Below are 14,954 nucleotides of genomic sequence, written 5' to 3' on the forward strand. Positions count from 1 at the left end.
AAAAGAGTTAATTATTAAGCGATTCGCCTTGATTACATACAATAGAGAGATTGGATAATTGAGTGCTTCAGCGTCATTTGCAGGATTAATAGTTTGATTAGAAACTGAAAATTACATTCTTTAATAGGAACTTGGAATGATTGTTAAGAGTGGCGAATAACCTTTAACTAGTTTCTCATATCATAATCTCAGTATTAATTTGCTTGTTTTATTTTTATTTCTGCTATTTTAATCTTAATCTTAGAACCCCTTTTCTTAACTCTTATCATTAATTGTTGAATAATTGAATAAACATAATTCTCGTGGGTTTGACCCGTACTTATTTTTATACTGAAATAATTGAAAGTGTTGGAAAAAATTAGTGAATTTGATACAGCAAACGACATACATCAAATATTATTATAAAAAAAAATATTTCATCTTTACTAGTTTAGGTCTTAAAATGTATACTATGTTTACTCAATTAAGGATATAAATTCTTATAAAAAAAATATAAAATTTATATAATAAATATTAATAAGATGTTTATATAAAGGGATCATCTGGGTTGGCAAAGTTTGTCTAAAAAAATCATTAAACAAGGATATTACTAGCCAACGATCAATAAGGACACACATGAGTTTGTTATAAAAATATTTATATAAAGAAAATATAAAGTAAGATACATATATGAGTTACCAAGATAAATAAATAAAATGTAAGAGTAAATTATTAAAAAAATTATGGTGACGTTTGGTAATATTTTTGTTTTTAAATTTTTTAATCATAAAAATAAAAGTAAAATTTTTATTTTTGAAGAACAAAAATTTGTTTTATAACCACTTTTGTTTTTCAATTTTAAAAACAAAAAATAAAAGTATATTATGTAAATTTTATTTTTATGTTTATTTGTTGATTTTATTTAAGTCGGGTCCGAGGCTGGGTTTGAGATCGGGATTGGGGGCGGGTCCAAGTCTGGGGCTAGGTCTAGGTTCGGTTTCCAAGGTCTAAGTTGGAGTCGAAATCTAAAATATTAATTAAAAAAAACTGTTTAGAAAATTTTTGAAAGTGATTTTGCTTTTGTTTTTAAATTTTAGATTCTTAATTAAAAAATTGAAAAATAAAAACAGTTTTATAGAACATGATTTTGGAAAATATTTTCACTTTTCTAATTTTAAAAATAAAAAAATTAATTAAAAAGGTGTTAACAAACGCATCCTATATATATATATATATATTTTTTTAAAAAAAAAATAATCATATGTAAACATTTTGAACCATTAAAATTTTAGTCAAAGTTTCTAAATGAGAAATTAGAATGATGATTTATTTTAGAAATTTTTACACCAAAAATACAAAATACTAACTTTATTACATATATACAACAACACGGTTACATCAACATTTTTATCTTCTCTCTTAATTTTATTACACATATACCACTTGCACATCAAATCCATGCACCTATTGTTAGGCTATTTTTAGCCTATGTTTTGGATCCAATTTATGTGCATTTTTAGCTGTGTTGGGACGGAATTACGCTTGTTTTCTATGTTTTCAGGTTCTTTGGAGTAAAAGAGGTCTCGGGTGCAGAAATTCATTGAAAGACGTGCTGAGCCGAAGAAAAAAACTTAATTTTTGAGTTTTTCCATATCTGGCCGCGGCGATGAAGAGGCTCGCCGCGGCGAGTTACGAGAAACAGAAAGCACCTAAAATTGGCAAATTCTCGCCGCGGCGAGAAGAAGCTTGGCCGCGGCGAGATCCCGTACGGACCAGGGGCATTTTCGTCCATCGAACCCTAAATTTCAAGTATAAATAGAAAACTGCGATTGGAAGTCAGGGAGAGCGATTTGGAACCTTAAAACACAGCAGAGAGCGGCAGGAAGAGCAGAGGAAATCAAAGTGAAGATCCAGAATTCATCCACCAACAGTTTCTTTCTCTATTCCTCTTTAATTTATTTATGTTGAATATTGTTATAGGAATGGTTATGGATTTATTTCTGAACTAAATTTCCCATTTAGGGAGGATGATGATTGTTGTTTAATGTTTTGCCTAGTTAATGTTTAATTACCATTCCTCAATTCTTGTTTGTGAAATTATCTTAATTTGTGTTTAATTTCATGTTTAAGATTGATCACCTTGTGCATGCTCTATGATCTCAATTCAAAATCTGAAAAGTGAGAATTGAGAATGCTAAAATTAAGATAATCAATGTTCTATGTGAAACGAAAGTATTTACATGACTTATGTGACGAGTAGATTATTGCTTAATGCTGATTTCATGTTAGTTTAATTAAGGAATTAATTAGATAACATGTGATTTAGAATCTAGAAGATCTGAAAGGAGCTAGGTTATTTCATAATCTGTCATTCATTCCAAGAATAGGATAGTAATTAATCATTAACAATTTGGGTAAACAACAACAGGATTCTCCTCCCTATTGTCTCATCTTGCTTAACTTTAAATTGTGTTATTAAGTTTTCTGAATTTCTTCCAAATTTTACTGTTTTTAAACCATAATTACTTTTGATTTACCGAATAGAATCATAAGTATAATTTAGTGGTACTTAATCCAATTCCCTGTGGGATCGACCTCACCTGTGTGAGATTTACTACTTGATTGCGTATACTTGCGTAGCGTTTAAAAATATAGCAACAAGTTTTTGGCGCCGTTGCCGGGGAATTGTTAAAGATTAATATTACATAAAATTATACTAACTTCTACTTTGGTATATTTTCTCTTGCTGATTTTTCTAACCTTTTTCTTGCAATATTTTCTTGATTTATTTCAGGAATCCTAAGTGCATGCGCCGTCAAGGACAATCAGTCATATTACCAGTTGATCCTGAAATTGAGAAAACTTGCAGGAAGAATCGAAAGAACAAGAGGCAAGAAAGAGTTTCAGCAACTGCTGAAACATCAGAAATCATGGCTGCCAATGTGAACAATAATGTTGGGAACAATGGGCGTAATAATGGTAATAATGGTGGCGCTGGAAGATCAAGCTAATGGCCGTAGCTTGAGAGATTACATTCTCCCTACTCTGACGGGAGTGCAGTCATGTATTAGGCCACCGGCAGTGGATGCAAACAACTTCGAGATCAAACCTGCCATCCTTCAAATGGTGCAGTCTTCAGTTCAGTTTGGTGGTCTCCCTTCTGAAGATCCTAATTTGCATCTCTCTAACTTCATGGAACTTTGTGAAACTTTTAAAGTTAATGGAGTTAGCGACGATGCCATTAGATTGAGGTTGTTTCCATTCTCGCTCAGAGAACGAGCCAAGAGTTGGTTGAATTCTTTGCCACCGAATTCTATTGCTACATGGAATGATCTGGCAACAAAATTCTTGTCAAAGTTCTTTCCTCCAGCTAAGTCTGCAAAGCTAAGAGGAGAAATCAATAATTTCTGCCAACAAGATAATGAATCTCTCCATGAGGCTTGGGAGAGGTTTAAAGATCTAATCAGAAAATGTCCTCATCATGGTATAGAGAAGTGGATGCTGGTTCACAACTTCTACAACGGGTTGGTTGGTAATACTAGAACTCTGATAGATGCAGCAGCTGGTGGAGCTTTTATGAGAAAGAGTGCTAATGAGGCTTACGATCTATTGGAGGAGATGGCTCTAAATAATCAGCAGTGGCCAGGCGAAAGGAGTCAAACTAAGAAAGTAGGCCCGGTGTGCTAGAGGTTGATGCCATCACAAAATTGACAGCTCAAGTTGAGGCCTTTACAAAGCTGATTGTAGGGCAAGCTAAACAAGCCCAAGTTATTTGTGAGATATGTGGAGGCAACCATCACTTTTCGAGTGTCGAGCGGATGTGGATAATTTGCCAATGGATCAAGCAAAAGCCATTGGGAACTACTCCCAAAATAATAATTATGGGCACAACCAACGGGGGTTCTACCGGCGGAGAAATCGGCCAAGCAAAACCAACAACAAAGTCCTAGTGGCTCCAATATCCAAGCTGATTTATTGCTCCAATTCATGATGGAAACTAGAGTCTCTATTAAAACTCTAGAAACTCAAATGGAACAATTGGCTACTCAAGTGGCAAACCAAGCTCAAGGAAATTCAGCTAGCACTAGTGAGGCAAAAGGAAAAGAGCAATGTAAAGCAATTTCCTTGAGGAGTGGAAAGAATTATGATGGGCCTGATGTGGTACAACCATGCAATGAAGAAGTTAAAGATCAATCAGCACCAACTCCAACACCAAAGGAAAAGAAGGCTACTGATAGCCCTGCACCACCACAACAGTCTCCACCAATCAGTATTGATCATCATGTGAAGATACCTTATCCTCAGAGACTAAGAAAGACCAATCTAGACAAGCAGTTTACAAAATTTCTAGAGGTCTTCAAAAGACTACACATCAACATTCCTTTTGTTGAAGCCTTGGAACAAATGCCCCGTTATGTGAAGTTCATGAAGGAGATATTGTCTAAGAAGAGAAAAATGGAGGACTATGAAACAGTGGCATTAACTGAGGAGTGTAGCGCCATTTTGCAAAAGAAACTACCGCCCAAGCTTAAAGATCCGGGTAGTTTCAATATTCCATGCTCTATAGGGGGTTCAGTGGAAACTAAAGCTCTATGTGATCTGGGAGCAAGCATTAATCTAATGCCGTTGTCTGTCTTCAAAAGGCTAGGATTGGGAAAAGCAAAGCCCACAACAGTGACTCTACAACTAGCGGATCGTTCTCTAACTCATCCTCGTGGCATAATTGAAGATGTACTGGTGAAGGTTGGTAAGTTTATCTTCCCTGCTGATTTCTTAATTCTTGATATGGAGGAAGATTCAACTATTCCCATTATTTTGGGAAGACCATTCTTGGCCACGGGTCGAGCATTAATAGATGTTCAAAAGGGGGAGTTAAAGTTGCGAGTCCAAGATGAAGAGGTCAATTTTAATGTTTTTGCCCCAACTGACATTCCTACCTGTTGCAAGATTGAGGTAGTGAAGGGTTCTTTTGTTAAAACTGATAAGAAGAAAGCAAAGCCTAAAGAGCGACTTCGAACGATTCAGCGTCGTTGGAAAAGATTGATGTGTGGTAGTTCTGAAGGTGAGCTTACTCTTGTGCAAAACTTTGAAATCAACACTATTGGTGGTGAATTTTCTTCATTTAGTGCGAGGGCTCTTTTGAATGCAAAGGGTGGACTTGATCCCTTCTGATGGGGCTCAGGTAAGTTTCTCTCACCCTGGTTTATTTTCATACATTGGGGACAATGTGCATTTCAGTTTGGGGGGGGGGGGGGGAGACTTAAATTTTTCAGTTCCAGTTTATTTGTTTTATTTGAGTTTGTTTTAGTTTTTTTTTAGTCTTGCGTGATAGCTAAATTGAAAGATTGATTCAATTGTTGTTATTCACTTGTGCAATGGATTAAAACATAACTGTGTGCTTGACTTGCAACTGTTTGAATTAAAATTGGATGTGTGCTAGGAAGTGATTCATGTAGATTTAAAACATTTGCTATTCTCACATATCACCTCTGTTCTATTTGGTTTGTGGAATGATTGATTGAACATGGAATAGAATTTGTTTGACATACTCTCTTGAAGCGAAATCCTTGATGATTTTTGTTTGGAAAGTGATTTAGGCAAGTTTTCTTTGGAACGATTGAGCCTTTCAAGCCTACCTGAAAAAAATTTTCCTTAGTATACCCAAAGTTGAGCTTTAGCCTGTTTTAAAAATTTTTCACCACTTAACTGAGCTGAATTCGTTATCTTAAACTCTTTTCACCCTGAACATACCTTATTATGCCATGAGCCTTGAAGCAAGTTTGGGGGGGGGGAATAAGTGCTGTAAGTGAAAAATATAAAGTGTAGGAATGAGAGATTGAAAAAAAAAAAGAATAATATTGTGTGTTGTGCCTATGAAAAAAAAAAAAAATGTGTCTTCTTGAAAAAAAAAAGTTAAGAAAATTATGAGGTACACACACAAGAAAAATTGCAATCTCTTATTTCTGTTTTTGGGATATATGGAAAGTAAGCAAAATAAATGTCTAGGCTTGCTTGGTTAATTGTGCTTATGGCATAGTATAGCCTAAATGACTTCTTACCTACCCATGTACCTAAGCTATGTGATTTTAACCGAAAAAGACCTATTGATTCCGAATAGAAATTTGTCAACATTAGTGGAGAGGAGTATGTCATTCAAACTTATTGATCATGTGTTAGTGGGATGTTGGAAAGTTAGAACAGTTGTGATATTGATGGAAATTGCGATGCTTTATGTTTGTATGAATTACTTACTTGTAAATTGCACATTCAACTTAGTTCTTAGAGTTGGCAAGTTGAAATTCTGGTTATTGATGGATTGAAGTTGTGCAGGTGGTGGTAACAATTAAATTGTTGGAAAGTCTAGCTATCATTGTCAGATTGTTTTTAGTTTAGTCTTAGTTTACTCGGGGACGAGTAAAGAGTCAGTTTGGGGGAGTTTGTTAGGCTATTTTTAGCCTATGTTTTGGATCCAATTTATGTGCATTTTTAGCTGTGTTGGGACGGAATTACGCTTGTTTTCTATGTTTTCAGGTTCTTTGGAGTAAAAGAGGTCTCGGGTGCAGAAATTCATTGAAAGACGTCTTTGGCCAGAAGAAAAAAACTTAATTTTTGAGTTTTTCCATATCTGGCCGCGGCGATGAAGAGGCTCGCCGCGGCGAGTTACGAGAAACAGAAAGCACCTAAAATTGGCAAATTCTCGCCGCGGCGAGAAGAAGCTTGGCCGCGGCGAGATCCCGTACGGACCAGGGGCATTTTCGTCCATCGAACCCTAAATTTCAAGTATAAATAGAAAACTGCGATTGGAAGTCAGGGAGAGCGATTTGGAACCTTAAAACACAGCAGAGAGCGGCAGGAAGAGCAGAGGAAATCAAAGTGAAGATCCAGAATTCATCCACCAACAGTTTCTTTCTCTATTCCTCTTTAATTTATTTATGTTGAATATTGTTATAGGAATGGTTATGGATTTATTTCTGAACTAAATTTCCCATTTAGGGAGGATGATGATTGTTGTTTAATGTTTTGCCTAGTTAATGTTTAATTACCATTCCTCAATTCTTGTTTGTGAAATTATCTTAATTTGTGTTTAATTTCATGTTTAAGATTGATCACCTTGTGCATGCTCTATGATCTCAATTCAAAATCTGAAAAGTGAGAATTGAGAATGCTAAAATTAAGATAATCAATGTTCTATGTGAAACGAAAGTATTTACATGACTTATGTGACGAGTAGATTATTGCTTAATGCTGATTTCATGTTAGTTTAATTAAGGAATTAATTAGATAACATGTGATTTAGAATCTAAAAGATCTGAAAGGAGCTAGGTTATTTCATAATCTGTCATTCATTCCAAGAATAGGATAGTAATTAATCATTAACAATTTGGGTAAACAACAACAGGATTCTCCTCCCTATTGTCTCATCTTGCTTAACTTTAAATTGTGTTATTAAGTTTTCTGAATTTCTTCCAAATTTTACTGTTTTTAAACCATAATTACTTTTGATTTACCGAATAGAATCATAAGTATAATTTAGTGGTACTTAATCCAATTCCCTGTGGGATCGACCTCACCTGTGTGAGATTTACTACTTGATTGCGTATACTTGCGTAGCGTTTAAAAATATAGCAACACCTATCAACCATCAATCAACTCTCAATCACTTCCCTTTCTTTTTTTTTTTTTTTTTTCATTTAATTTTTTATTTCTATTCATTTTTTTTAATCAGATCAAGTAAAATCCATGCACCTATCAACAATCAATCAACTCTCAATCACTTCCCTTTCTTTTTTTTTTTTCATTTGATTTTTTATTTCTATTCATTTTTTTTTAATCAGATCAAGTAACCTCCATTATTGAACCATAACTCCTCACGATTCCTCAACAATTTTTTCCCTCTCATTTTTGTTCTTCAAATTTTTTTCAACTCCCACTAAACCAATCCCATAACTGTTTTCCCTCTTTCCTTTTGTTTTCAATCTCTATTTAAAATGATTGTGACCCGTTCATCCTCATCTGTTGGGTTTTATGCCCTAAATAAAACTCATTTCAATATAATCAGATTTACTTATTAATATAGATCAGAAATAACTTTTAATGTTGCATGGTTCACATGATTTATTTCATGATTATATGTACATAATGTATGAATTCATCTGAAACCCTTTTCACATACTTGATCCTGTTTATTGTGCCGTCAACACATTGGAAAGTAAACATGACTATGTGAATAAAGTTTCCTAGATTTATCAGACACAGGGTTTTACTGATATGATAATCTACAACAGAGTTTACTTGAATTTGGAGAAGTGCTATGTTCTTTCCAGAGCATTGGTTAAAGTAAAGCTCAGGTTGGATGCATGGAGTATGCATCGAAAGGGACCGATATTGAACTTTGACTTAGATTTATTAAACTTACCGTAATATCTATTCAAGTCAATATCGCCTAGTTGATCCTAGATCAAATGATCTTAATCCTGATATGATTAGGCTCAATCTTGAAAGGCTATTCGTGTTCTTTGATTTGTTAGTTAAGCCTACTTTTAGGTCAGGGTGATACGTACATTTTGGGAACACGGTAGTGCAATTGAGTGGGAGCGCTATCATAAACATGGAATCTATAGCTTCATACGGCGAATAGTAAGCAAAGGATGATCTCCTTCGAGCTTGACCAAACGAACATAAATGGTGGAGTACTCATTTCACATAAGTTGAAATATCATTTATACGGGGTCAAGTGTTTTAAGGAATAAATACATTGTAGGGTGTAACGGTAATTGTTGGAAATTATTTTACCAGGATCTTAGATCTACTCACAAGTATGTTTATTAACATCCTAAATATGAACTTTCTAAAACGATAAAATAAACACATATAAAGTTAAGAAACCTTACATTGGGTGCAGCGGAATAATATGACTCCTTCCGTTCAGATATCTAGCCCTTGATTCCTTTCTGTAGCAGAGCATTATCAATATCTGAACCTGGATCTCTTTCTCTGAATCTTTGATGCTGAATCTCCTTTGCTGATGATCTTTCTTCACGATCTTCCTCACTATGATTGAGGTATCACTTGATGTGTGTGGGCACTACTCATACACTAAGGATTTCGAAATTATCAAGAGGGAAGAGAAAGAAGAACTGGCAGCTAAAGATAGGGAGAGAGAAAGCTCAGGTTTTCTGAATCAGAAGAAGTCTGAAGAAAAGTCTTATTTTCCTGAAGCCTTCACTATCTATTTATAGCATTCCACTATGGTTAGATTTGAATTATATGGCATTAAAATAATGAAAAAATCAACTTAAAAACCTACAATAGGTGGCCGGCCATACACTAATGGATTGGGCCTTGCTTTTTGCAATTTTGTAATTTTAACACCTTTTGTATCTGATTTTCTCAAAAATGCCAATTTCCTAATTCAATCATTTAAATGCCAATTCTAACTATTTAATAACTATAAATAATTATTAAATAATATTGTCATTTATCATATTTATTAATTGAACCATACAAAGTATCATAATTAACAAATATGCCCCTATAAACTCTTTCTTTACAATTTCTCCCTTACTTAGTGAAAAATTCACAAATAGACATAGTCTAATTTGAGAGTTATAATTGATTAATCAAAATCAATTACATGAGTCTTACAAGCAATATTATCTCAACTAGTGGGGGGACCATGGGTCTATATAACCGAGCTTCCAATAAGTAGATCAAGAATTTAGCACTAAAATTCACTAACTTATTAATTCTCCGTTGAATCCACGCATAGAACTTAGAATTGCACTCTCAGTATATAGAATGCTCTATATGTTCCACCATATAAACACATCATTAGTTATCCATTGTTATAATCCTAATGTGATCAATTATCCTCTGTATGAATGATCTACACTGTAAAGGGATTAAATTACCGTTACACCCTACAATGTATTTATTCCTTAAAACACTTGACCCCGTATAAATGATATTTCAGCTTATGTGAAATGAGTACTCCACCATTTATGTTCGTTTGGTCAAGCTCGAAGGAGATCATCCTTTGCTTACTATTCGCCAGATAGAAGCTATAGATTCCATGTTTATGCTAGCGCTCCCACTCAATTTACCTTCTACCGTGTTCCCAAAATGTACGTATCACCCTGACCTAAAAGTAGGCTTAACTAACAAATCAAAGAACACGAATAGCCTTTCAAGATTGAGCCTAATCATAACAGGATTAAGAACATTTGATCTAGGATCAACTAGGTGATATTGACTTGAATAGATATTACGGTAAGTTTAATAAATCTAAGTCAAAGTTCAATATCGGTCCCTTCCGATGCATACTCCATGCATCCAACCTGAGCTTTACTTTAACCAATGTTCTGGAAAGAACATAGTATTTCTCCAAATACAAGTAAACTCTTGTTGTAGATTATCATATCAGTAAAACCCTGTGTCTGATAAATCTAGGAAACTTTATTCACATAGTCATGTTTACTTTCCAATGTGTTGACGGCACAATAAACAGGATCAAGTATGTGAAAAGGGTTTCAGATGAATTTATACATTATGTACATATAATCATGAAATAAATCATGTGAACCATGCAACATTAAATGTTGTTTCTGATCTATATTAATAAGTAAATCTGATTATATTGAAATGAGTTTTATTTAGGGCATAAAACCCAACAGTAATTTAATCCCTTTACAGTGTAGATCATTCATATAGAGCATATAGAGCATTGATCACATTAGGATTATAACAATGGATAACTAATGATGTGTCTATATGGTGGAACATATAGAGCATTCTATATACTGAGAGTGCAATTCTAAGCTCTATGCGTGGATTCAACGAAGAATTAATAAGTTAGTGAATTTTAGTGCTAAATTCTTGATCTACTTATTGGAAGCTCGGTTATATAGACCCATGGTCCTCGCACTAGTTGAGATAATATTGCTTGTAAGACTCATATAATTGGTTTTGATTAATCAATTATAATTCTCAAATTAGACTATGTCTATTTGTGAATTTTTCACTAAGTAAGGGCGAAATTGTAAAGAAAGAGTTTATAGGGGCATATTTGTTAATTATGATAATTTGTATGGTTCAATTAATAAATATGATAAATGACAATATTATTTAATAATTATTTATAGTTATTAAATAGTTAGAATTGGCATTTAAATGGTTGAATTAGAAAATTGGCGTTTTTGAGAAAATCAGATGCAGAAAAGATAAAACTGCAAAATTGCAAAAAGTGAGGCCCAAATCCACTATGTAGGGCCGGCCACTTTTGTAGGGTTTTTCCCTCTGATATTTTCATTATTTTAATGCCAAATAATTCAAACCTAACCCTAGTGGAATGCTATAAATAGATAGTGAAGGCTTTAGGAAATTTACACTAAAATTTCACACTTTCTGAATCAGAAAAACCTGAGCCTTCTCTCTCTTCCTTGGCCGCCACTCTCTCTCTCTCTTCTTCCTTAGAATTTCGAACTTACCCTAGTGATTAGAGTAGTGCCCACACACAACAAGCAATACCTCAATCATAGTGAGGAAGATCGTGAAGAAAGACTTTCAGCAAGAAGGAGGTTTCAGCATCAAAGATTCAGAGAAAGAGATCCAGGTTCAGATATTGATAATGCTCTGCTACAGAAAGGAATCAAGGGCTAGATATCTTAACGGAAGGAGTCATATTATTCCGCTGCACCCAATGTAAGGTTTACTAAACTTTATATGTGTTTATTTCATCGTTTTAGAAAGTTCATATTTAGGGTGTTAATCAACATACTTGTGAGTAGATCTAAGATTCTGGTAAAAAAATTTCCAATAACTGGCCTCAGAGCCATGGTAATTGATTTACTTGCAAGAAATTTGGACTTTAAAACGATTGTTTGTTTGTTTTTGGATGGTATCATATTGTATTGAGTGTTATTTGATGATTGATTGGTGTTTGTGAATTTTCGTGAAAAATAATTGAATATCTGTTTCTGAAATTATTTTTATTGGATAGTATGGAAAAAATTAAGCAAGTTACTTTTTTACAGAACTCAATTTCGATTTAATTTGAATTAGTTATGATTTTTTGAAGATTCGAAAAAATCGGAGTTGTGCTGAAATTTTCGTGCGATCGCGAAAACTGTCCGTACAGCTCGCAATTTTTTCGTTTTTCTTCAATTTTTCATGCTTTTTCATGGAATTAACTTTCGATTTTTTGTGTAGTTCTGTATTTATACTATTACTATTCCTAATTCAATTCTAATTATCATATTGAATTAATTTAATATTTTTTAAATTTAATTCAAGATATTAGTGTAATTTGAATTTGAAAATAGTTAGTATCTATCTTTTTTGCTTAATATCTATCTTATTTTTAAATTTGATTATATCTTATCTTATTTTTAAATTTAAGGTCAGATTTTAAATATTTTAAATTAAATTTTTTTAAATAATTTGACCTTATTTAAATTTAAAATAAGATAACTATAATCATGTAATTTTAAAAAGATGTAAGATATTTTGCTAACTTTTAAATTTTGTTATTTTATTTATTTAAATTACATTTAAAATTTGAAAAAGATATTCATTTATCTTTTTTTTTATTTTTTTATTTAATTTTTATTTATAAAATAACATTTAAATTCTAAAAGTAGTTAGCAAATTTTGAAATGATATTTAGGTTGGTTGAAACCTAATTTTTCAAAATTGTAGGTTTAATTTTAAATTTAAATATTTTTTTGAAATTTCGAATTTTTTAAATTTTTTTTAAATTTTCGAAAATTATTTTTTATTTAATTAATTATTTTCGAAATTAATAATTTAATTTAAAATTAAATAAATCCTACATCCAACTATCCAGCTAACCTTGTTGCAGGAGTATGTGTTTTAGCTTGTGTGTAAGTTTTCAAAACCTATTATTACTTGATTGCAAATAGCCATGGTTACCTTTTGCCAGATCTATTGATCTGATGTCTCCCTTGGTCAAAGATAATAATTTGTAACAAGTATATTTACAATCTTCTTTCATTTGTGTATGACCTAGCAACATGATAGGACCCATCCAAAGTGTGCCTGTGTGAGCCTATGTGTTTAATTTTATTATAGATGCATATAGGTTGTTGTTGCTAAATAAAATATCATAGTTCTTGATAGATTTTATTTAGGCCCATTTAGTTTTTGGGCCTATTCAATTAATAACGGTTGTTCATTTTAAGGTTAAATTCCTCTCTTTTGGGCCTTGTGTGAGAGTTGGGAGCCATAGTAGTGGGTACGACATACTGAACCCAGCACCCCCTCACATGAACCACCCCAATTGTGAAGGCCCATTTGCCTGATTTGAACAACTGTACTAGGTTAATTAAACTAGTTTAACCTAATAAAATTGATTAGCAACATAATTAATTTCATTTATTTTGAAATTAATTTAAGAAAATTATAGTTTAAAGAATTCTTTATTCTAAGCTAAACTATATGTATTTTCTTGTATTTAATTAAATATAGAATTATAACCATCTAGATTCTTTCTGGAGCTTAATTTAAATTTTTCATTAAATATTCCTATTTAAGTTGATATTTAGTTATCTCTAACTAACCAACTTAAATCTGAATATCTTTTGGATTTAAAATTTTAAAATTAAGTTGAGGAATTTTAGGCATTGGTTATTAAGATTCTTTAGATATTTTTTAAGTTAATATCTTTTCGAATATTAACTTAAAATGGAATATTTTAGATATTTTTTAAGTTAATATCTTTTCGAATATTAACTTAAAATGGAATATTTTTAAATTAAGTGGTTACAACTTAATTTTTGATATTTAATTAAATTTAAATTTGAAAATATTTAAGTTCTAGATTTTTTCTAATACAACTTAAATTAGATATTTTTTCAAATTTTTTTTAGAAAAGATACTTAGTCAAATAAGATATTTTCTAGATAGTTATTTCTAGACTACTTATTATTTCTAATATTAAATAGGAAAATATTATACATTGTGAAATTAATTATTTAAATAATTAATTTTGGTACAATTTATTTTAAGTATAATTTTTCCTAGTATTAAACTAGAGATTAATAATTAAGCCTTCTCTACACTTAATTATTTATTTCTTGAATTTAATACATTTAATTAATTTGAAAATTAAATATCTAAGTTGATTTTCATCATGATACTTAAATATTTCTTTTTCATGACACTTAATTAAATAGAAATTATTTTTAGTTGAAATTTATTTTTTCAACTAAATTTAAATAATTTTCAAAATATATTTTTTTCTTTATTTTATTAATCAAATTTCGAAATTGCATTTCTTAAATGCTGGAATTTCGAATTTTATTTGAAAAATAGATTAAGTTGTAAATTAAATTATTTATCTTAATTTTGGACCAACTTAAATCAATAATTTTTTCATTTAATGATTAATTAAAATAAATTGAATTAAAGTATATTATTAGAAATTGAATTAATTAGTCAAAGGAAAATCTAGATAAATGATATTTTTGCTTGAAGTATTTTTTTAGTGTATTTAATTAAATAGAAAATTAATATTTAAGTTGATTTTCATCATCATACTTAAATATTTGTGTTGCTATATTTTTAAACGCTACGCAAGTATACGCAATCAAGTAGTAAAATCTCACACAGGTGAGGTCGATCCCACAGGGAATTGGATTAAGTACCACTAAATTATACTTATGATTCTATTCGGTAAATCAAAAGTAATTATGGTTTAAAAACAGTAAAATTTGAAAGAAATTCAGAAAACTTAATAACACAGTTTAAAGTTGAGCAAGATGAGACAATAGGGAGGAGAATCCTGTTGTTGTTTACCCAAATTGTTAATGATTAATTACTATCCTATTCTTGGGGTGAATGACAGATTATAAAATAACCTAGCTCCTTTCAGATCTTCTAGATTCTAAATCACATGTTATCTAATTAATTCCTTAATTAAACTAACATGAAATCAGCATTAAGCAATAATCTACTCG

The 14,954-nt window shown here is 31.6% G+C and overlaps 1 non-coding gene across 1 annotated transcript; it reads right to left on the reverse strand.

The window, feature by feature from the left end:
- Window positions 1–3,360: 3,360 nt before the first annotated feature.
- On the reverse strand, window positions 3,361–3,467 carry LOC133037602 (small nucleolar RNA R71). The gene has a single exon (XR_009687692.1). It is a non-coding gene; the product is annotated as a small nucleolar RNA R71 (small nucleolar RNA).
- Window positions 3,468–14,954: the final 11,487 nt, after the last annotated feature.

Source organism: Cannabis sativa, chromosome 4 (assembly GCF_029168945.1).
Source record: "Cannabis sativa cultivar Pink pepper isolate KNU-18-1 chromosome 4, ASM2916894v1, whole genome shotgun sequence".
NCBI lineage: Eukaryota > Viridiplantae > Streptophyta > Magnoliopsida > Rosales > Cannabaceae > Cannabis > Cannabis sativa.